Genomic DNA, 24,161 nt, shown 5'->3' with positions numbered 1-24,161 from the left:
GTTGACTTGCGTACTTTAAAATGGTTAAAATGACTTCGTTAGGTAAATGTCCCATCAGCTGGAGTCCTCTGGGATACACACAGCAAACTGAAGAATTACCTGGGACACACGATAGAACTATGATACTCCTAAAGTATCTCATGTCAGCATATCCAAGGCATAGTTGTTGGAGCTGTGCCATCTTTGGAACAGCCAAAAATATTGGATAATGTGACTGGCAAGACGGATACACAGCACGGATTACTCTGATAGAATTGATCTTAACCCTCAACCTTGGTGAGCTAATAGTAAAGTTTTAGTTCAAGAATCATCCCATGAAATGGCTGTCATCATGACCCAGGCTGAGACTACCACTGAAAACCCCTGGGCGTTGAAAGCCATGTGTTCAACGTTCTGTCTGCCATCTCTCAGATCTCATTAACTTTAGGACTTGGGAATGAAGGGTTGATTATCTTCCAGTATATCAGTTACTTCGTCTTTGAGCTATGTTGGATCTTCATATCAAAGCAAAACCAGCCCTCTACCAAGACAATCTATTCCCTAGCAGTAATGGTCTCATGATATGCCACACTTGAATCTCTGCGGTGGAGTTCCTGTTTGTCCTCTTATGCCAGGTCCTCCAGGATGAAGCCCCCATGGCCATTACTAGCTGCTCTGTCGTGAATTTCTGGAACAAAAAAAAATCTGTCATTTAATACAGAGCATGGAACTATACAGATTCTCAGTCTGAAACTAACAGAATGACCTCAGGAAGTCAAGTGAGTCTGTCCCTGGTTCTTAAGCATTGACACAGCTGCAGATTGAGTTCCTCCAGAGCAGGCTGAGAGAGACTAATGCACAAGGTATTTATTGTAGAGTGCTTTTGGAATCAATGCCTGTGGAAAGGAAGGAAGCAAGGTTGGACAGAGAAGCTGAGTTATGACACACAGAATTGATCTCAACCCTCAACCATGTTGGGGGTAGAGGCCACAGTTTACCATGTAGGAAATTTTGAAGCTGGGATGATTCTTAGCTATCCCAAAACCTGGGGAGAAGGCCAGGCTTTTATATCCCTGCCTGTCAACACCATGGGAATGAATGATGCCTGACCTTAGGCAGACAAGCTCTCTTCATCTGAGACAATTCCCTGTAGAGTAGTGAGAGCTTAGGGTTTTCTTCAGGTAGCACTTTCCTAGGTGGTTGAGGGGTGAAGACTGTTTCAAGGGGGATTTGACCAGCAGATGATGGTGTCCATCCCAGTCTATCCTTGTACCACCCAGATCCACCTCTTTGTATAAGTTCAAAAAGTTACTATATGATTTTAGTGGAGCTTGTTTTCTGAAGGAAATATGGAAGAGGGGGGTTAAAGAAGCTATATCCCATGAAGCAGCCGGTGTTGGGGCTGCCACCTGATAGCATCGCCTCATGCAGCGCCTCTGCTAGCCTTGGGGGCTTCCCCAGTAGCACAACCCAGACTCTCAACCCTCATGAGTCCAATCTCCTGGACATCACATTTTTCTGAGGCCATGAATGCTGTGTACTTGCCCGCCTATGATCAAAATGGAGCAAGAGACTGACAAGGAGCATTCAAGCAGATCATCTGGGTCCTAAAGCATATTCATTCCTCCTTGCCAGGGCGAAAGCAACCGTACCTCCTCCTGATGACCAGAGTCAATTACCGCTGCCAGGATGGTGTCCATTCTTGTCTGCTGGCTCCTTAACTCAAGGAGTCAACGGTGCTTAGGAGCAACCAGAGTTTACTGTTCAATAGGTCTCTTGCCGTTGCCTCTCGGGAACCAGTACCTCTGTCTGAAAAGTCCCAAATCGTGAGATCAAGAAGAGGAATGAAACAAAACATGGGTCACAGAGTCGGGACAAACAAAATCCATGTCTACTCTCAGCCCTTGGTTCTCAGACCTGTGGCAATGTCAAGCACAATCCACCTCCTGTGTATTTAAACTCACTTTGTATCAGTGACTTGGCTCTATAGAAAAGTCTCTGATTTGAAGTATTCTGCATCAGGAGACTATCACCCAAAGAATTTCCCCCAGACAGGTGCTTCAGCTCCTAAGGAAGAATTGTGTAGTAGAGGAAGTTACTTGGCACCTCTGAGTTGTCTAGAACCTATGTTCCAAAGAAAAGTTTGGCCCCTGCCTGGCTTCTAGGAGGTAGCCTCAAAAATCTTGGAATATCCTGCCAGATAAGTGTCTCCATTTACTGGGGCCTTTGGCTATACCAGATAGTCTATACTAACAGTGTGGCTTATACTGGTCTTGGGCCACATACAGCCTGACTTCTATGGGGCTGGAGACTAAGGTCAGCCCCCATTGAAAACCCTGGACAGCAAGGCTCAGCCAAGCTTCCCTACTGGGCAATACACTCTGTGTTGTCATACGTTACCAGGAGCTCTAAGTGCTGCTTGCCAGCTCTGCTAGGAGAGGACAACAGGAAGCTTGTGCCTAGCTTTTCCTCAACTCTATTCCGATATACCTTTTTTCATTTCTGGTCTTAATGTACAACCTTTCACTGTAATAACTGTAACAGCTCTTCTGAGTATGTTAAGGGAATCACTAACACTGAAGGTGGATTTCAGGCCCCCTGAACACAGTACCAGAGAGGTGATCCCATCATGAATCGAGACCCAGGTTTTTCTACCTAATAAGTTGTTCATTTGTCATTGACTTTCCTAAGGAGGCGGATGGGAAAAGACCTCCCAAGTTGAGGTACTTTGGCAGAGGGAATAGAGCAGCTGTTAGCATCCAGTGCTGGGCCTGTGCAGGGTGTGTTGCAGGAGCAGAAGCAGCAGCCACACCCCCTGCACCCTGAATGGCCTTGCTTCTCTTCATTCCCTTCGTTAACCCACCCCTTAATAAATCACTCACCTACGTCCTCCTGCAATGCTCCTGGGGAAAATCAATTTAAGCTGGTTGCTACCAAGAGGGGTCCTAGGAAGCAGAATTACAGAATGAAATATTTGGAGGCAGATTATTCACTGGCCAGATGACAAGGGGGGGCCCATTGCTGGCAATAGGTAGGCTATTGCTAGTAATGGTAGAGCTAGGGGAGTGGTTCTCAAAGTGTGGTCCCCAGGCCAGCAGCAGTATCTCTTAGGAACTAGTTAGAAAGTAAAGTTCTCAGGCCCCACCCAAACCTGCTGAATCAACCTCTGGTGGGGCCCAGAAGTGCATGCTAAAGGCAGAGGCTCCACCCCTGGGGAGTCTAAGACAGAAGGGCATGCACTGGCTTGAGCAGTATCTAGCATGTGAGAGAAAGAGGATAAATGGTACCTATAAGGGCTGGAATCCCTTGAGGTGTGGCTGGGTCATCCAGCTATTAAGTTGGTACAAAGGTAATTGTGGTTTTTGACATTGAAAATGTAATAGCAAAAACCACACTGGTCTTCACCAACCTAATAGTCTTAAGGCCCAATGTAAAGGTTAAAAGGGCCCCGTGGTGATGTTTAGAGATCTGAATCTCCTGAGCGCTGTCCTCATGCAGGGAACCTGGCTTAGGTGATCCTCTGCAGGTGGAGTTTAGGGCCCTGTTACTTCACGGGTTTTAGGCTTCTGGTCTCCTCTGGCTATTTCCAAGCTCAACATCCACTGGGGCACAGAAGCATGCCTTGCTTTTTGTATGGTGCTGTCACTTTTAAATATATCTTTTACATTTTCTATTTTGAGATCATGGGCACTTAAGGAATGTACTCACCATACCACACTGGGATTGACTGTTTGCGATTTATTTTCAAAGTAAAAATCCTAGGCTTATACCTAGGAATGGAGTTTCTGGATCATATGGTAACATGATGTTTACCAACTTGAGTGAATGTCACACTGTCAAAATCCTACCAGCAAGTTACAAGAGGGTGGTGAATTCCTGTAATTGTGTTGCTTCTGTGTCCATTTTGAATGTAAGTTGGGACTTTCTTAGCCCAGAAGCAGGGATTGGTCACCTCTGATGCAGATTCTAGTCCCCTGCCTCCTCCCAGTTCCTCAGGGTGGTCAATTCAGATATCTATCTTATGCAGCTGCCTCATGGTGATGGCACCTGCCTATGGGATAGGTAGATACAACCTACTTGGCTCGCCCTGCTGACCCAAGTGAACTGCAGGTAAGCTGCAGGAGCCACTACCTCTGTCACAGCATGGCCCCACGGAACTCACACCTGCTTGCTCTAAACCCACCAGTCAGCTCCCCATGGGAAACCTAACGAGGTGCCACCTGGACCCCAATAAAGAAACCCTCAAGGCCTCTCAGCCTTTAATTCCCCAGAACTAGCTGAGCATTTGTGTCTTGGATGGCTTCCCTGCTCTTCCTACTGGCCCTGTGAGGCAGGCTGCCCTCTTCCTGGATCTGTAAAAATTACCTTGTGATCTCATGTTTTGCCAAGTTGCTGCCTATCTGCCTCACCTGATGGACACAACCAAATCTAACTTGTTTCCAAGCTGGGCTTCCCTTCTTTCCATGAGTGGCCATACTGGCAGAAATAAACTGGACACAGGTCAAACAAGAGTCACAAAGGTTTGTGCCAGTATAAACAACTTTCCTGTGAGAGGAACCACCTGAACATGAGTCAGACGCTTGAGGATTAGACCATCCATCATGATAAAGCAGTACCCACTCAAAGGTACACTGGATCATGCATTTAACATTCTTGAACAAGTCTTCAGGAGCCCTGCCAGGGCAGGGCCAGAATTTATATTTATAGCCATTCTTGAGATTTCAAACCAGCTGGGATTTTGATAGGGATTGCATTAAATATGTGGAGCAATTGGGGACTACTATAAATGGAATTGCTTTCTCAAATCACTTTCAGATTGTTAGCTGCTAATGTACAGAAACTTAATTTTTGGCCTGGTACGGTGGCTCATGCCTATAATCCCAGCACTTTGGAAGGCCAAGGCAGGCAGATCACGAGGTCAGGAGTTCAAGACCAGCCTGGCCAATGTAGTGAAACCTTGTCTCTAAAATACAAAAAATTTGCTGGGTGTGGTGATGGGCACCTGTAACTCCAGCTACTCGGGAGACTGAGGCAGGAGAATTACTTGAACCCAGTAGGCAGAGGTTGCAGTAAGCCAAGATCATGCCATTGCACTCCAGCCCAGGTGAATTTGAGACTGTCTCAAAAAAAATACAATTTTGGGGCATTGATCTTGTACTGTGTGGCATTGTTAACTTGCTTAATTCTATTGGGAATGCATATTTTTTAGGATATTCTGTGTCCAAGGTCATGTCATCTGCAGATAGAGATAGTTTAGCCTCTTGATTTCTAGTCATATCTTTCTTTCTCACTAAATTTCCTAGGCTGGATTATCCAGTACAATGTTGAAGTGGCAAGAATAGCCATGCTTGAACTTAGGAGCAAAGTGTTCACTTATTCGTAAGATAAGATTTGCAGCTGCCATCTTGCTCTGGTTATGTGGAATGTCTTTGTTCCTCTAGCCTTTCGTCGCTGCCTTCTCTTGTGTTAAATGCTTATTTTTCATACTGTTTTGATTCTCTTTTTAGTTAGAAAATCAAAACTAGATGAGTTATTATATTAGTGGTTGCCCTGGGTGTTATGATTAACAATTTAATTGGTTCCGATTGTACCGACTGCATTTCAATAGAATTAAACCCTTTGCTTCAATAGAACTCTATATTCTTCCTTTGTTCTATTGTCAGGCAAATTATATATTACTATAAACATGGCAATACCTTCAGTTATCACCTTACGGATTTCTTTTTCAAAAATACTTCTAGATGTTACATTTTTAGACCAGTTTTATAGGCATATTGCTGCGTAGTTCTCATACACTCCCGTGCCATGTTTTCTCATTAACATATTACCTTTGTGTGATTAGCATAATTTGTAAATGAACGCTATTGACACAATATTAACTAAAGTCTATAGGCTTTTCTGATGATCTTAGATTCCTACCTAACATCCTTTTACTGTTCTGGAGCCCTTCCAGAATACCTTAGTACATCGAGTTTTCATGTCTCCTTAGGCTCTTCTTGGCTGTTTCTCAGACTTCAGTGACTCTTCCTCCTCCTGCCTCAGCCTTTCAAAGTGCTGGGATTACAGGCATGAGCCACCACTTCTGGGAATAATGGCTTTAATCTTGGCCTTTTTACCGGCCAGGTTGGCCAGATTTCTCCACCATAACGTTACTTTCATTTACTCACTTTCTGAAGGAAGTCACAATGAACAGCCCACAGGGAAGGAGTGGGAAATCACACTCCATCTTCTTTCATGAAACACCTCAATTAAAATATTTCTGCGTGAAAGATGTATCTCCTCCCCTGTGCATGAATGTATTCATTTATACTTGTGGGAACTCATGGATACTTATTTTATACTTCAGTTACAATCCAGTACTACTTATTTTGTGCTTGAATTGACCAGGACATTGGTTCCTCTTCCCGATTGACTTACCCACTCCCCATCAATGTGTCTTGTTTTGTTTGAGCATGTCCTTACTTTCTGACATTACAAGATGCTGCAGACTCACCTTACAGATTTCTGTAAGGAGCTCCGTTTATCACAATGGTCTCAGAAACCAAGATCCGTATCCTAGGTACACTTGTTGCTATTGGGGTATAATTTCTTTTTAGGCCCTTGATATGTTTTGGCTGCGTCCCCACCCAACTGTCATCTTGACTTGTAACTCCCACAATTCTCGTGTCATGGAAGGAACCCAGTTGTAGGTAATTGAATAATTGGGGCAGGTCTTTCCCATGCTGTTCTCATGATAGTGAATAATTAGTTCCACTTGTCTATTTTGGATCTTATTGTCAATGCTTTTGGTGTTTTAGTCATGAAGTTCTTGCCCACGACTATGTCCTGGATGATATTGCCTATGTTTTCTTCTAGAGTTTTTATGGTGTTAGGCCTCATTTTAAATCTTTAATCCATCTAGAGTTAATTTTTTTGTAAGATGTAAGGAAGGGATCCAGTTTCAGCTTTCTGCATATGGCTAGCCAGTTTTTCCAACAGCACTTATCAAATAGGGATTCCTTTCCCCATTGGTTGTTTTTTCAGGTCTGTCAAAGAACAGTTGGTTGTAGTTGTGTGGCATTCCTTCTGAGGCCTCTCTTCTGTTCCATTGGTCTATATCTCTGTTTTGGTACCAGTACCATGCTATTTTGATTATAGTAACATTGTAACATAGTTTGAAGTCAGGTAGCATGCCTCCAGCTTTGTTCTTTTTGCTTGGCTATGCAGGCTCTTTTATGGTTCCATATGAAGTTTAAGGTGCTTTTTCCAATACTGTGAAGAAAGTCATTGGTAACTTGATGGGGATAGTGTTGAATCTATAAATTACTTTGGGCATTATAGCCATTTTCATGATAACTATTCTTCCTATCCATGAGCATGGAATGTTTTTCCATCTGTTTGTGTCCTCTTATTTCATTGAGAAGTGGTTTGTAGATCTCCTTGAAGAGGTCCTTCATCTCCTATGTTGGCTGTATTCCTAGTTATTTTATTCTTTGTAGCAATTGTGAATGGGAGTTCACTCACAATTTGGCTCTGTTTGCTAACATTAGTGTATAGGAATGCTTGCAATTTTTGCACATTGATTTTTGTATTCTGAGACTTTGCTGAAGTTGCTTATCAGCTTGAGATTTTGGGCTGAGACGATGGGGTTTTCTAAATATACAATCATGTCGTCTGCAAACAGGGACAATTTGACATCCTCTCTTCCTATTCGAATGCCCTTTCTCTTGCATGATGGCCCTAGCCAGAACTTCCAATAATATGTTGAATAGGAGTGGCGAGAGAGGACAGCCTTGTCTTATGCCACTTTTCAAAGGAAATGCTTCCAGCTTTTGCCCATTTAGTATGATATTGGCTGCGGTTTGTCATAAACAGCTCTTACTATTTTGAGATACAATCCATTGATACCTAGTTTGACAGTTTTCAGCACAAAGGGCTTTTGAATCTTGTGGAAGGCCTTCTCCACATCTATTGAGATAATCATGTGGTTTTTGTCTTTGGTTCTGTTTACGTGGTGGATTATGTTTATGGACTTGGGTATGTTGAACCAGGCTTGCATCCCTGGGATGAAGCCAACTTGATCGTGATGGATAAGCTTTTTGACGTGCTGTTGGGTTCAGTTTGCCGGTATTTCATTGAAGATTTTTTTTTTTTTTTTTGCATCAATGTTCATCATGGATATTGGCCTGAACTTTTCTTTTTTAGTTGCATCTCTGCCAGGTTTTGGTATCAGGATGATGTTGGTCTTATAAAATGAGTTAGGAAAGATTCTCTCTTTTTGGAATAGTTTCAGAATGAGTAACACCAGCTCCTCTTCATAACTCTGGTAGAATTTGGCTGTGAACCTGTCTGTTCCTGGACATTTTTTGGTTGGTAAGCTACTAATTGCTGCCTCAACTTTAGGCAGGATCTAATTAAACTTAAGAGCTTCTGCACAGCAAAAGAAACTATCAATAGAGTGAACCAGCAATCAACAGAATTGGAAAAAATTTTTGCAATCTACCCATCAGACAAAGGGCTAATATCCAGAATCTACAGAGAACTGAAACAAATTTACAAGAAAAAAACAACCCCATCAAAAAGTGGGCAAAGGATATGAACAGACACTTTTCAAAAGACATTTATGCAGCCAACAAACATGAAAAAAAGCTCATCACTGGTCATTAGAGAAATGCAAATCAAAACCATATTGAGATACCACCAGTTAAAATGGCAATCATTAAATCAGGAGACAACAGATGCTGGAGAGGATGTGGTGAAATAGGAATGCTTTTATGCTGTTGGTGGAAGTGTAAATTAATTCAACCATTGTGGGAGAGAGTGTGGTGATTCTTCAGGGATCTAGAAATAGAAATACCATTTGACCCAGCAATCCCATTACTGGTTGTATACCCAAAGGATTATAAATCATTCTAGTATAAAGACACATGCACACATGTTTGTTGTGGCACTGTTCACAATAGCAAAGACTTGAAACCAACCCAAATATGCTCATCAATGATAGAATGGATAAAGAAAATGAGGCACATATATGCTATGGAATACTATGCAGCCATAAAAAAGGATGAGTTCATGTCCTTTGCAGGGACATGAATGAAACTGGAAACCATCATTCTCAGCAAACTGACACAAGAACAGAAAACCAAACCCCACATGTTCTCACTCATAAGTGGGTGTTGAACAATGAGAACACATGGACACAGAGAGGGGAACATCATACACTGGGGCCTGGCAGGTGGGGGTGCTAAGTGGGGAATAGCAGGGGGTGGGGGGATTGGGTAGGTATAGCATTTGAACAATTACCTAATGTAGATGACAGGGTGATGGATGCAGCAAACCACTACCATGGCACGTGTATACCTATGTAAACTGCATGACCTGCACATGTACCCCAGAACTTAAAAGTATAATAAAAGATAGTGAATAAGTCTGAGATCTGATGGATTTTGTAAAAGGGGAGTTCCCCTACACAATTTCTCTTGTCTGCAGCCATGTAAGACATACCTTTCACCTGCCACGATTGTGAGGCCTCCCTAGTCACGTGGAACTGTGAGTCCATTAAACCTCATGTTCTTCATAAATTACCTTGTCTTGGGTATGTCTTTATCAGCAACATGAAAACAGACTAACACAGCCCTCTCAGTGAACAAAGCAAAGAAGTGCAGGTATGTGTAGACATTAACCTGTGTATATGTACACAGAGCTATAAACTTTTGTATTCATAAAGCTAAACATGAGTTCACATTAATGTCTAGGACTCTAATCCATTACCACATAGATCATTCTAGCCACCTCTTTGAGCTGTAAATTTCACCTAGGTAGGTGAATCATTAAGTTGAATAATTAAGTAGGTCCTACCACCTGTCCATTTAAAGAGACACCTAGGTCCTACCACCTATCCATTTACTTATTCAACTTCTAATATTGCTATATATACACATGCAAGTATTAGAATCTATGCCCCGATGGGAAACAACAATATTGGCAAGAACATGCTTGTGTACATTTTCTTTTATATTTATCTTATCCTTACAGACTCCATTTCCCGTTGTATTTAAGTCATCACATTTTCCCTCCCCCTCTCTAGAGTTTGTTTCATACATGTTTGCTAGTTTGAATCTCTGCATTCTTTCATGGGATTCTCTGACCTAAATGATTTTTACTTCCATGCATTAGAATTTACTCCTGTTCACAAAAGTTCTACAGGCTTTGATGAATAACATTATACATCCATCATTGCAATATCGTACAGAATAGCTTTACTACCCTAAAAATCCCATGTTCCACCTATTCATCCCTTCCTGACCCCCCAACTCCCTGAAAAATGCTGATCTTTTTACTATATCTGTAGCTTTGTCCTTTAATGAATGTGATATAATTGGGATCATACAGTGGATACCTCCTTGACCTCAGCAATGTGTGTTTAAGGTTGCCCTGTGTCTTTTTGTGGCTTGACAACTCATTACTTTGTTTCTGAAACACCTACTGTTGTATCACAGTTAATTGTCACTTGACAATACCATACGTGCTTCCAGTTTTGGCAATTACGAACTAAGTTGCTATGAACATTCACATTCTGGTCTCTGTGTGGATGTAAGTTTTCAAATCAACTGGGTAAAAATGCTTATAACTGCTGGATCTCATACTGAGACAATGCTTAGCATACAATCATAAGCATTTTTACCTAACGCTTCTTGAGAAACTACCAAACCACCTGCCAAAGTGGCTATACCTCTTGCAACAAGAGGTCCTGCTGCTCTTTATCCTAGTCAGCATTGAACACTGTCACTTTTTAAAACTTCAGTCATTCTAATGATATGTAATAGTATCTCATTGTTCTTTAAATTTGCGATTCCCTAAATATGTTGTATCTTTTCATATGTTGATTTCCGTTTATCTCCTTAAAGCATCTTTTGAGACTTTACCTATTTTTGAATTGGACTTTTTTCCTATTGGGTTTTTTTAAGTTCTTGTATTTTTGCGGGGGTGTGTGCGTGTTTTGAGATGGGGTCTTTCTCTGTCACCCAGGATGGAGTGTGGAGTATAATGGTATGACCTCCACTCACTGCAACCTCTGCCTCCTGGGTTCAAGTGATTGTCATGTGTCAGCCTCCCAAGTAGCTGGGATTACAGGTGCCCACCATGACACTCAGCTAATTCTTGTGTTTTTAGTAGAAGTAGGGTCTTGCCATGTTTTTCAGGCTCGTCTCAAACCACTGACCTTAAGTGATCCACACACCTCAGCCTCCTAAAGTGTTGGGATTACGGGCGTAAGCCACCACGTCTGGCCTTTTGTATTTTGAATATAACACTTTCATCAGATATGTGCTTTGCAAATATCTTCTCCTGTCTGTATCTATATTTTTATTATCTTAACGGCACCTATCACATAGTAGTTTTGAATCTTATTAAAGTCTAAGTTATCATTTTTGTCATGATGGTGCTTTTGGTCTTCTTAAAAACTCGTTACTAAGCCAAAGATGACCTAGACCCTAGATTTTCCTCAATACTATCTTCTAGAAGCTTTAGTTTTGTATCTTGGATTTAGGACTATGGTCTATTTTGAATTTTGTGAAAGGTATGAAATCTGGCTAGATCGATTTTTTTTTTTTTTTTTTTTGCATATGGACATCAAATTGTTCTAGCACAACTTGTTAAAGACTTTTCCTTTGCCAAAGATGAGTAACATATTTCCGTGAATCTATTTCCAGGCTTTGTTGTTCCATTAACCTATGTGTCTATTCTTTCACAAATATCACTGTCTCCATCACAGTAGCTTTTATAGTAAGTCTTGAATGTGGGTGATGTCAGACCTCCAACATTTTTCTTCAGTATTGTGTAGGCTATTTTGCATTCTGTCTTTTCATATAAACTTCAAAATCACTTTGCCAATATCTACAAAATGGCTTACTGAAATTTTGGTTGGAAGTACATAAAGCGATGTTTCAAATCAGGCAGAAAAGAATTAAAACCAAAGCATACATTCCGAAAGTCTTTCTATTCACCTGTGTGTTGTCTTACTCAGTGTTCTTTGCTGCTTCCCGTGGATCCAAATCACTGCCTACTGTCTTTGACATTAGCCTGAAGGACTCCTTTAGTGTTTCCTATAGGGCAGGTGTGCTGGCAGTTCTTACGGGTTTTGTTTACTTTGAAAGTCTTCGTGTCTCCTTTGCGTTTTGGAATATCAAATTCTTGGCTAATCAACCTTTATCTTTCAGCACTTTGAATGTGCCATTCAATTGCCTTCTGGCCTCTGCTTTCTGATGAAGTGAGCTGTTAATCTTATTTGAAGGTCTCTTGGACGTGATGAATTGTTTCTTACTGCTTTGAGACTTTCACTTTGTTTGGCTTTTGACAATGATATGCATCGAGGTATGAATGTCTTCGAGTTCATCCTACATGGAGTTTGTTAAGCTAACGTAGATGTGCAGATGAATGTTAATCAAATTTTGGAAGTTTTCAAATGATGGTTTCTGTCCTCCTCTCATATTCTGCTGCTCCCATTATCCACACGGTAGTACTGATAGTGTGCCACAGGTCTCTGTAACTTTTTTTTTCTTTAATTGGATAATCTCAAGTGACCTTTCAAGTTTGCTGACTTTTTTTCTTCTACAGTGCAAATCTTCCAATGTACTACTTCAGCATATTTCCTATTTCTGTTTTCTCTTAAATGCCACAATTTCTCTTTATATTCTCCATTTGGTGAAACATTGCTATATTTTTCTCTTTTAAATATGGTTTCCTTTTGTTCTTTAAACATATAATAGCTGATCTAAAGTATTAAAATACCACCACCTCTACTCTTTCTATCAACTGTCTTTTTTTTTTTTAACCTATATGGGCATACTTCCCTATTTCTTGTGGGTCTTGTAATTTTCTATTGAAAATTGGACACTTCAACAATCAGATCTCCCTTCCACTACCCCTGCCAGGTTTTGTCTTTGCTGCTGCTGCTGTTCTTACAGCTTTCCTAAGTTTGGTAAGATGCGCACCTCTTCAGTGATCATTTGCAGTCACTAAAGTCTCTGCTCAGTGTAGTGATCACTTGGTGGTTGGATAGAGTTCCTTAAATGCCTTAATCCAATAACCCTTCCAGTCTTTGCCAAGGGACTCTGTGTGTGTTGGCAGATGACTTACCATTCTTCCTCCACCTTTACCTCCTATTTGCAAAGAACTTGAAAATCAGAAGTGAGAGATGAGGACTTTAAGTCTCTCCTGCGCATGCAACCTCTTAGCACTTGCGTGTGGTCATCTTAGATTGACAGGATTATGCTGGAACTTATCACCACATAGACATCTCCTTTCTTGTTTAACTGCAGAGTTGACCTCTTTGCCCCAACTGGTAATGCTGCCTTAGACATCTGTGATGTTAAACAATTGTCTGATTATCAGCAAACACCTTGGCATAGGGGTGGTTGCACGAGTAAAATATAAATAATCCCTGAGGCTGGATATTCTCACAGGAGACTTTCAGATTAAATAGTGGAAAATTCTGGAGGTGGGGCTGTTGGGGTGCTCCAAATTGTTCTGCCTTTTCCAGTGGCTTGCCAGGCTGCTAATCTTTAGAGCCACTGCAGTTGCAAAGCTGTTTAGTTTTCAGGGTTACCATGAAGCTGAGGAGAGGAGGATTGGAACAGAGCAAGTTAAGATGCCTCAAAGTTCGCTGATATTACTTGGAATCCATCCATTTTTCCTGAACATACACTCCTCAGATTGTTGCTGTTAGCCTTAAACTTTTTCAAAACTCTGGAAATTAGTCTATTTTTGACAAATCTTGCCTGTAGTACTGGTTTTTATAGAGCAGATTTTCAGAGGTGGTTCTTCAGCCTTTGGAGAAGTGCTTCTCTTTTCTCTCTTGATGCCAGATGTTTCCATTGTTTTAAAAATGATATCCACATATTTTCAAGTGTCTGAGTCAATTACCTTCAGATTATCACATTATAAACAAATCCAGAACTTTAGTTTCAATATTTTTTTTTAATTTTTTATTGGATTTTAGGTTTTGGGGTACATGAGCAGAGCATGCAAGACAGTTGCGTAGGTACACACATGGCAGTGTGCTTTGCTTTTCTTCTCCCCTTCACCCACATTTGGCATTTCTCCCCAGGCTATCCCTCCCCACCTCCCCCTCCCACTGGCCCTCCCCTTTTCCCCCCAATAGACCCCAGTGTTTAGTACTCCCCTTTCTGTGTCCATGTGTTCTCATTTTTCATCACCCACCTATGAGTGAGAATATGCGGTGTTTCATTTTCTGTTCTTGTGTCAGTTTGCTGAGGATGATGTTCTCCAGATTCATCCATGTCCCTACAAACGACACAAACTCATCATTTCTGATTGCTGCATAATATTCCATGGTGTATATGTGCCACATTTTTCCAATCCAGTCTATTATCAGTGGGCATTTGGGTTGATTCCAGGTCTTTGCTATTGTAAACAGTGCTGCAATGAACATTCGTGTACATGTGTCCTTATAGTAGAACGATTTATATTCTTTTGGATATATACCCAGTAATGGGATTGCTGGGTCAAATGGAATTTCTATTTCTAAGGCCTTGAGGAATCGCCACACTGTCTTCCACAATGGTTGAACTAATTTACACCCCCACCAACAGTGTAGAAGTGTTCCTTTTTCTCCACATCCTCTCCAGCATCTGTTGTCTCCAGATTTTTTAATGATCGCCATTCTAATGGCATGAGATGGTATCTCAATGTGGTTTTGATTTGCATCTCTCTGACCAGTGACGATGAGCATTTTTTCATATGATTGTTGGCCTCATATATGTCTTCTTTCGTAAAGTATCTGTTCATATCCTTTGCCCACTTTTGAATGGGCTTGTTTGTTTTTTTCCTGTAAATCTGTTTGAGTTCTTTGTAAATTCTGGATATCAGCCCTTTGTCAGATGGGTAGACTGCGAAAATTTTTTCCCATTCTGTTGGTTGCCGATCCACTCTAGTGACTGTTTCTTTTGTCGTGCAGAAGCTGTGGAGTTTGATTAGGTCCCATTTGTCTATTTTGGCTTTTGTTGCCAATGCTTTTGGTGTTTTGTTCATGAAGTCCTTGCCTACTCCTATGTCCTGGATAGTTTTGCCTAGATTTCCTTCTAGGGTTTTTATGGTGCCAGGTTTTATGTTTAAGTCTTTAATCCATCTGGAGTTAATTTTAGTGTAAGGTGTCAGGAAGGGGTCCAGTTTCTGCTTTCTGCACATGGCTAGCCAGTTTTCCCAACACCATTTGTTAAACATGGAATCCTTTCCCCATTGCTTGTTTTTGTCAGGTTTATCAAAGACTGTATGGTTGTAGATATGTTGTGTTGCCTCTGCTGCCTCTGTTTTGTTCCATTGGTCTATATCTCCGTTTTGGTACCAGTACCATGCTGTTTTGATTACTGTAGTCTTGTAGTATAGTTTGAAATCCAGTAGTGTGATGCCCCCTGCTGTGTTCTTTTTGCTTAGAATTTGACAAAATTCAATATTTCTTTTCCATAGGAAATTCTGGTATTAACCCACAATTTTTCAATGTTCTCTGGAATAGGGAGGAAGGGAAGATAAAAAATGATCAAGAAATATTTAATATGAAGAGTTTTCAGGAAAAAAGCATGTCTGGCCATTTAAAGAATTACTCAAACTTCATGTAGAATATGTCCATTTACTATTTACTGTATCAGTCATGATCCCCAAAAGTCAGATGTTACAATCCCAACAGCACTTGTAGTACTAATATAAAACATCACAGAAAAAGGCATATTGTGTGTAACCCTAATAACAAGCCCAGTAACAATGCCTATAAACTTGAGCTTCTGTAGAAAAGAAACTCACAAACATTCTTAAATATGCAGCCAGAGGAAGTTATTTCACCTTTAGTACATGCATTTAAAGCTTTGCATAGTTTATAATAGAATATACCTGTAATTCTGAATTTTTAACTTTTCTTGGCTTAAAACAGTGTTAAAATAGAAAATATGAGAAGAAAGATTTAAAAAGAAAGCTTTTAGTGTCAATCATATTATAGAGGTAAAACATGTAACAATGGTTAAATAATTAAAGCACACTAGCACAAATGTTTGCCCTAATGCAGTTAGCGAACTCTGATAAGGAAATCATCCAAGTGAAACCTTAAATTTCCCACTTACATACTATATATTACTTTCTAACTTGTTTAAATTTGTGACATTTTATACTTTCATAATCACTTCATTATAGGACCTAAACAGTAAAGAGAAGCAGACTAGCCAACTCCTACTTTGCACTAACACAATAGCCTCAACTGAGTTTTAAAACATTGGTTTTTTTCTTTATACTGAGCCTAAAAGCTTTTAATCTCTTGTTTTCTAAGCCCATGGAATCATTCAAGCCTGACTGATCTATAAAAATTTTTTTCTCAAATGGGAAACTAAATTGGAATAAAAGTTAAATCATAACTTATATTTAATGTGCTCAACTATTCAGAGTGTATCTTGCTCAGGAATACTTGGAAGCCATAAATCATTAATATTTGTTCTGAGTAATTAAGGAACTCGGATTTATCAAACACTCAGCTTAGCCAAGATGCAAACATATTATAAATAGGAGATTCTAAAATAAGCATCTGACAAATTTAGCAGTAGAAATTTCATGTCTCCAATTAAGTATCATAATTGATTCTTGAAGGCATCTTTCCAAACAATTATTCTCAACTTTGCAAATGCTGAACGCTAATTTTAACCCAGTTCTCTCTTTCCATTTGAATGAATTGAAGCCCAAGATTCAGAGTTCTCTAGTAAATTTTTTTTTTCTATTGAACGCTCTTACCAAACTGGGAAATTCTTTTTCACTATTTTAGAAACTGCATATTTCAAAGCCAAAAAACAGGAACATATTTTTGTGTGTGCACTGGCTATTCAAGTTTGTGTGTGGAAGAAAACACAATTTATTCTGCTCTCCCCTGTACCATGAGGCTGGAAGTCTAGCAACTGTATCTGCAGAGTCTCTTACCTCTAGGGTCCTAAATACAATCTGCATTTTGCTAGCAAGAAACATGAGAGCCTAGAAAGTGAAATTTAAACCGATCACGTTTCTTCTCCGATGTGTGTGTGCTTGCCAAATGGGAGCTTCAGCAGTCTCTGGTTTCCTTTGTAATCCTGCCTCAGGCCTATGGAAGAGCTGAAAACCTGCAGTGAGTTCCTTAAGGACCTAAATCCTGTGTAGCAGCTGCTGTCTGACTCTCTGTAGCAGTGAACCTGGAAGTTATTTGGCCCTTCTAACTTTCACTCCTCTAGTACTTCTGACAGTTTATAAGCATGTGATTCCCTAAATCAAATCATTTCTGCTTGAAATACACAGTGACTTTTTTCCCTGTGACGTGGATTTTATGATATTTGATGCCCCAAACAGGGCAGCCTGGCAACTTCTGAAGCTCCTCAAGCATTTACAGAGTTAAGCTTCTCCTCAGCCTTCATTTTTCACTGCAAGGCATTGTCAGAGAATCGAAACGTCTAAGACTTCCCTAATTTCTCAGTGCTCATAGTTAGGGGGTCGGTGTATCATAAAGCCAAACCCAGATTTTGATCCTTCATGTCACAAAATAATCACAAAAGTTATCTTAATACCTACATCAGGGATCCATGTAAAACTCCAATTCATCCTCACCATTCCCATTCTCAGGATACTATTCTCAAGTCAATCACAAACTCCCAAATCCTACTGAGCTCCACTGCTACAGAAGCATCCAAGCCTTACCTGTCTGAGGATTCAAACCTTGCTCTGCTTAAAGATCCTCTGACTTCACCCAAGAAAGTCACCTTGCAAGGGGACCCTGAATCTCCACCAAGCATACGTCTACCACCTCTCATTGCCTTTAGACCAGTAACTCCATAGAGTTAGAGATACACATCCAGGGAGCAGAGTTGCACATAGAAAGCAGTAGCTTACATGCTGTCAGAACTGCAGCTTTTAGCTACATCAGCAGAAACCTAGGGGTTTGTCTGGAAACAATTATGAAGGTATTAGTCCAGGGAAGAAGAAAGGGAACATTGTATTGGTTTCAAATTATCCACAACAGAGCACTTACTTACTGTGAAAGTCCAGACTTAGGCCAGGCACGGTGGCTCACGCCTGTAATCACAGCACTTTGGGAGGCCGAGGCGGGTGGATCACAAGGTCAAGAGATCGAGACCATCCTGGTCAACATGATGAAACCCCGTCTCTACTAAAAATTAGCCGGGCACGGTGGCACGTGCCTGTAATCCCAGCTACTCAGGAGGCTGAGGCAGAATTGCCTGAACCCAGGAGGCGGAGGTTGCGGTGAGCTGAGATTGCGCCATTGCACTCCAGCCTGGGTAACAAGAGCGAAACTCTTGTCTCCCAAAAAAAAAAAAGGTCCAGACTTAACATGTTGTCTTGAGCAGCCAGCATCAGCTGTTTGGTTTAAACATGAATTCAGTATTGGCCTACATAAAGCAAACTTAAGATGCCAGAACCACTTCAGTAAAATATCGAAGAATAAATCCAAAGTCTTAGAAAGTTGTAGATGTCAGAGCATGGCCTTAATCTTTCATGCCCATCCCTCATGCCCTTGGCCTACCTTGCTCCAGAGTTGCTGCGGTAATTAGGTAAGGGTAGTCAATGCCCCATGTTAATTGCAGCACATCTGCCTTGTTTTCTGCCCAGGACTTCTCTCTTGCTGCCATGTGAACACCTGTGGGAGCTCTCTTCTCCATTTCTGGCTCAGGCACAAACCTGAAATTGAAAGATAGCTATTACCATCTGGCCATACGATAATGAAACACAGAACTAAACTCTTCTATCCCATGCCTTGTACAGCAGTCTACGTGGTTCCTCAGAAGCTTCCAGAAAAGCATAGCCACAGTTTTCAGCGGTGATGAGAACTCTAATTATTCACTGCAGCAGAGATTATCAGGGCCATTTTCTGCCTTCCCCTGTAGTGCACGTGGTGACCACCCTCTCGCCCTCATTGAGCACTATCTCCAGCCACCAGAGCCTTCTGTCCTTGCACATACCACAGACCTCAAGCACCCAGGACTCTGTGCCCCTGGAAGCCGCCCCATCTGGAGACTGATGGAAAGTCTATATAAATATTCCAGCCCAATTACCACTCCGGTGGGATAATATCAAGCCTCTGGTTCTGAGTCCTCCCACAGGGTTAATTTGCTTGACAATGTGCCCTTGATTTGGAAGAGGATACTAGGAAATGCTAGTAAAGGAATAGGGGGGAAAAAGGGAAAGGCAGAAAGTTAGCACTTGGATTCCTGAGACCTGCATCTAGGAAAGCTCTAAGACAGCTGTTACTGGAAGCGGATGATGAGAAGGGAGATCTAGACCTGGGGCCCTTGCTGGCGAGACTGCAACTAGGACCCATTACTGATGGTACATAGTGACAGCCCCTGGCATGCTGGAGATCATGTTACTCAGGACTTTCCTGCAGTTAACTGGGATGGTAGATCACAACACGGTGGACTGTCCTGCATAGTATCTTGAGCACAGGGAATATCTGGCAATGTCTGAGACAGTTTAGGTTGTCACGCCTGGGTAGGAGGTCTCCTGATATCTAGTGGATAGAGGCACGGACGCCGCTAGACATACCATGATGTACAGGACAGTCCTCCACAGCAAGAATGATCAGGCCCACTATCACCCAGTGGATCAGAACCCCAGGTACCTGTCCAGTCTTTTGATTGTTAGTCTCCACGGTTCACACGTCCTTTTTACATTAAAACATTCCATTTTATTTAAAATTCATATGAACCTAACAGACTTTACGTACTAGTCAAACAAAATGCCTAACTTTGAAGAGTATTTGTAAATCAGTAAGAGATTAACATGTTAAAATCCCCAGATAGAAAGCAAAATGACCCATGCAGATCTCCTCTTAAAGACCACAGCCAATACACAAGATATCTCTTTAGTAATCAATGAAGTGTAAATGTATCATCAGGATTCTTAGGCAAACAGAAACCCGTCCATATTTCAAGTAGGCAGAGACTTAAAACAGGATAGCTGGGCATGGTGGCACCTGTTACTCTGGAGGCTAAGGCACGAGAATTGCTTGAACCCAAGAGGCAGAGGTTGCAGTGAGCCGAGATATGCTACTGTACTCCAGCCTGGGTGACAGAATGAGACTTGGTCTCAAAAAAAAAAAGTGGCGGTCGGGGGGAACTAGGGTTTACAAAACATTAGGGAAAGCTGGAAGAAGGGTCCACTGCTAGCTCTCAGATGTTGCTCAGTCAGACTGCTGCTGCTGCCACCCAGGCCAAGAGGGATCAGGAAGTCCCTGTCAGTGGTTTACAATCAGTAGCAAGGAAGCAGACGCTTTAGGGTAGACACCAGATCAAGGGCCCTTCAGCGCCTTGCCTCTGCCTACTTCCAGAAGACAGCTGTTGCTTCCTGGACTGTTTCTGAATCCTGCCTGAAGGCCCTTGTGAGGGGGTCTAAATCAGCACAGTGCCGGAAAGTGATTCTAGAAAATGTAGCTTCCAGGTAGCAGTCCCTGTGAAATAGGGAGAATAGAGTCGGGGGAAGGAAAGCTGCTGAATGCAACAGACAAGGTTGCACCTTAAAACAAACATGACTGTATGCCAATCACAGCTTGCTTACAAGGCGCTGAGGGCACTCGGTCAATGAGGCTGCTTCCCTCCAGAAAGGCAATGCAAACTCATCCTTACTGGCATGATTTCCAGTGGGATAAAACGTGACCACTGGAAATCTGCATGTCAATTGACTCACCAACCCAACTCAAGGAAATTATCTTAGGGTAACGCTCACACAAATTTACAAAACTGTATATACACAGATATTCCTCACATTAAGATGCAAAACTGATACAAAATCCTATTAAAATCCTATTTTTTAATCAAAATCCTATTAAAAGTTGTATGTCATAAAACCATCATGCAGCCACACACGTAAGTCATGTTTGTATTTGATAAAATACACGATCTACTTTGTGTCTGTTGCCCTCAAGATAAAATCCCAAATTCTTACCTGGAGGTGTCTCTAGCCCCTGCTTGCTTGTCCAACCTCATGTCATGCTGTTACTCCCTATACCAACTGTGCCTCAGCCATATGGTCTACCTACCATGACCTCTTCCCTTCTGGGGGCCCTCATTCACACAGTTCTTCTGCCGGAGACACTCAATATGATATGTCGTCCTACATAGGCACCTATGTAAAAGCACATATTAATATGTGCATAAAGAAAATGGATTTTTGAAGATATTCTTGAATTTCTGTATCTGGTTATATTTGCAACCCTGAAGAAGCATATTAAATTACTTTGTAACTCTGATGGTTAATTAAAAAATCTAGACAAAATTATACACAGAACTTTGCAACAGATTTGAAATTTTAGTGGAAATGGATGTTTTTCTTGTAAAATGTTTTTAGAAGAATGACTCGCCAAGGTGATTTGACCAACCCCACAACTTAGAAAACCTTTGAGTCACTGAGTTCATGAATTTTTCTTGAAATATTTTGTAAGTTTTGTTTCATAAATTGGTTTGAATGTGGTCTTTAGAGTGAAATGTGTCTTCTACATAGAAGGGTGTTTATAACACGAGTACTTTATCTTTAAATACACATCTATTGTCCAGGTTCAACTACAGGCCATTCCCTAGTATCTGGAAAGTTTTCTACGTACCTCCCTTACAGAATCTCCTCTTCCTTCCAGCACCCAAGAAATTAATGCAAAGGTTAGCACACTGACTCTGGCTTCCATGTTTCTGTGATGTAAATCCTCCATAGGGATAACAAAACATACTGTATAGCTTCTTAAACGACTGAATAACAAGCACAAGCCTAGATTAGGAACACCAGTACCTTTTCCTATCAGACCAAGACTCCTGTGACAAGATAAGCTAACTGGAGTCTTTGTGTCCAAGGCTGGTATGACCTTCTGTTTTTGGTATACAGAGTAGACAAGCTCATGAGTGAGTTCTAGGAAAGAAGGAAATGCCAAAGTTGGGGCATTTAGCCAATTGCAAGAAGGAAGAGGCTGCTCTGTTTTCTGCTTCTAATCTTTCTTTTGCCTCCCTGTCCAGTAATGAGAAACTTTTCTAAAAGCAACTATTCTGTTTTGACCTATCCTCAGTGATTCCAGCATCCAGACCTGAGCGGTCAGCAAAAACTTCATCAACAAGAGCTTAACACGAACCAAATACTAAGAGACGGGCTGAGCTGACCCTGGGGGATTCTGTCCTCTGATTAAAGAGACAGGGCTCTAGGATGGCTCACTCTTGGGCCACTCTGAGAATGCAGAAACTAGGCTGTGAGAAGTCCAAGCTCCAGGAAGAGGCCTTGTGAACTCAGCTAGTGTTTACCCCAGCCCGCAGCTGAGCACCCAGCATCAACTTCCAACCATGTGGGTGAGCCAGTGTAGTGTCCTGTCCAGTGGAGCCTCAGGGTGACTCCAGACCCTGTGATGGTTAATCTTCCGGGTCAACTCAGTTGGGATATGGGGCCCAACTGTTTGGTCAAACACCACTATAGATGTTGCTATAAAGGCATGTATTCTATAATTAGCATTTAAATCAGTAGGTTTTGAGTAAAGCAGACTAAACTTGATAATGTAGGTGGGCCTCATCTGATCAGGTGAAGGCCTGAACAGAACAAAAGACTGACTGCTCTTGAGCAAGAGAGAATTCTGTCAGCAGACACACCTGACTTGAACTGCAGTGCTGGTTTTTCTGTGGGTCTCCAGCCTGATGGCCTTTGAACTTAAACTACATAAGTTCTTCTCTGGGTCTCCTTCCTGCAGGCCCATTTGCAGATTCTGGATTTCCCAGCCTCCTTAACTTCATGATCCAATTCCTTAAAATAAGGTAATCTCTCCCTATATATACACACCCACTAAATAATGTTTGCATGTGCACACATAAATCAGTAAATAAGTCTGTCTGTATATACATCCATGCACACATACACATCATATTGGTTCTGTTTTTCCAGAGAACTCTGACCAATATATACACTTGCAATAATCACAACTACAAATACAGATACACAAATACAACCACAGTCACACAAGTAAGAACCACCCAGCTGAGCCCGAACAGCTCAGAACCATGAGGAATTCATGAACAGTAGTTCTAAATTAATGGCCGGGTGTTCAGGAGTTGGAGATCATTCTGGCCAACATGGTGAAACCCCATCTCTACTAAAAATGCAAAAAATTAGCCTGGGCATAGTGGCAGACACCTGAGAATCCCAGCTACTTGGGAGGCTGAGTCAGGAGAATCGCTTGGACCAGGGAAATGGAGATTGGAATGAGCCGAGATTATGCTGCTGCACTCCAGCCTGGGAAACAAGGGTGAAAGTTCGTCCCAAACAATAAAAAATAAATTATTAGGAAGTGGTGAGGCTTGTTAGGCAATGAGAGATCATGGGAACCGATATAGTGGTTTCCTCGCTCATAACTGAAAGCATCTTCACAACATATTGTTCACCCTCTCCTAACTTTTGCTATGAGGTCTTGACAGTTGAGGCTTATTTTGTTCTCTCCAGGTTCCTCTAGTAACTCCACTTCTTTGGAGAATATTTGCTTTGTTTTGCTCAGACTAATTTTCTCTTTTGACCTTTTAAATGCTCTAAACACCTGGAGGGGATCTCAATCGATGATGATGAAAGACAGAGCAAATTCCCTTTCAACCCTGATTCTGCAATGATTCCTGATATAACCATTAGAAGTTCAAAACGGGACTTTTCACAAGAATACTAGCACTGAAAACATTTCTCCATTAGTTTGGTCATTACAGCAGGATTTGGGGACAGTCACATGAGCATAACTGGTCATTCTTAGGGCTTGAAACATACATGTATTGTGAGTCTCTGTAGTAAGCATATTAACTTCAACTCGTGTCTCTGCTGTGAGTTGGATCACTTACAAACTAGCACTTCCTTTTATTTCACACTGTCTGAAATCAGTATATCCCTTCCAGGTTTGTTGGTTTGCATTGCCCTGGAATAAAAATGAGGCTAGAGATAAAAGGATAAACAAGTTTGTGAATCTCTTGTAAGTAATACATAGACGAATTTAAACCTGAGTGTTAGGCGTTTTGGTTTTTTTAATGAGTTTAAATCATTTATACTTTGTTTTTTCTACTAGGCTGGTTATTTTTCAATACTGTGTAGTGCTTTCAATTCTGGTGGTTCATATATGAAGGCAAAACAAGTTTAGTTACGTGTAGCCTTCAAAGTTTTCAGAGAGCTTTCTT

This window comes from Callithrix jacchus, chromosome 16 (genome assembly GCF_049354715.1).
Source record: "Callithrix jacchus isolate 240 chromosome 16, calJac240_pri, whole genome shotgun sequence".
NCBI lineage: Eukaryota > Metazoa > Chordata > Mammalia > Primates > Cebidae > Callithrix > Callithrix jacchus.
The sequence above is the reverse complement of the archived record's forward strand: the minus strand, read 5'-3'. Positions refer to the sequence as shown.